The following is an 856-nucleotide window of genomic DNA, read 5'->3' as shown; positions in this document are numbered from 1 at the left end:
GATTGTTGGCCCACTCCTGCTCCCTGGCTGCCTTCAGAGCCCCTTCCCCTGGGGACAAAGCAGACTCCCACCACACATGTCCCAGAGGACAAGACACATGGCAGGGAGGGCTGGCCTCAGGCCTGTGGCCCTCGATGACAGACCTAGTCAGTTACCAAGGCTGCCGGACCCCTTCCTTGCTCAGGCAGATTCCAGCCCCTCTCAAAATCAGTCTCTCAAAACCTGTGGCCCACTTCTGCCCGTGGCTCCCACCCTGATTCTCACCCAGTCCCTCCCCCACCCCGCCCCTAGTCCCAAATGTGGGCCCGATCTGTGGCCCTTAATTTAGTCATTCATTTAGCAGTAAATAGGCCGTGTGCCTTGCACAGTTCTAGATCCTGCAGCTTTGGCAGGGAACAAAGCAGCTGAAAACTCCTGCTCTCGAAGAAGAACACTCTGGCAGGGAAAAGAGACAGGAAACAAAATAAATAAATAATGTGAGGTGGGAGCATGTCACCGAGAAGGTGACAATGAGCAAAGACCTGAAGGAGGAGAGGGAGGGAGCCGTGTGGGGGTCTGGAGGAAGAGCCTTCCAGGCAGAGGGCAAAGGTCCTGAGGCAGGAGCTGCCAGTGCGTTCCAAGAGGCCAGGGTGGTAGGAGCAGAAGGAAGATGGAAGGATGGGGAGCGAGGGGAGAAGAAGTCAGGAAAGTGAGGAGCGATGACGTGAACAGGGTCACGTAAGACACTGCAAAGACCTGGCTTTTGCTCTGGGAGCTGGAAAAGAAAAAAAGAGGCTGAATAATGGTACCTCAGAAACTTTGCTGTTGTGATGAGGTTAATGATCCTGAGATGGGGAGATGACCCTGGATTTCCCCC

This window comes from Pteropus vampyrus, unplaced genomic scaffold, assembly GCF_000151845.1.
Source record: "Pteropus vampyrus isolate Shadow unplaced genomic scaffold, Pvam_2.0 Scaffold138, whole genome shotgun sequence".
Classification (NCBI taxonomy): Eukaryota; Metazoa; Chordata; class Mammalia; order Chiroptera; family Pteropodidae; genus Pteropus; species Pteropus vampyrus.
This window is presented reverse-complemented; position numbering follows the sequence as displayed.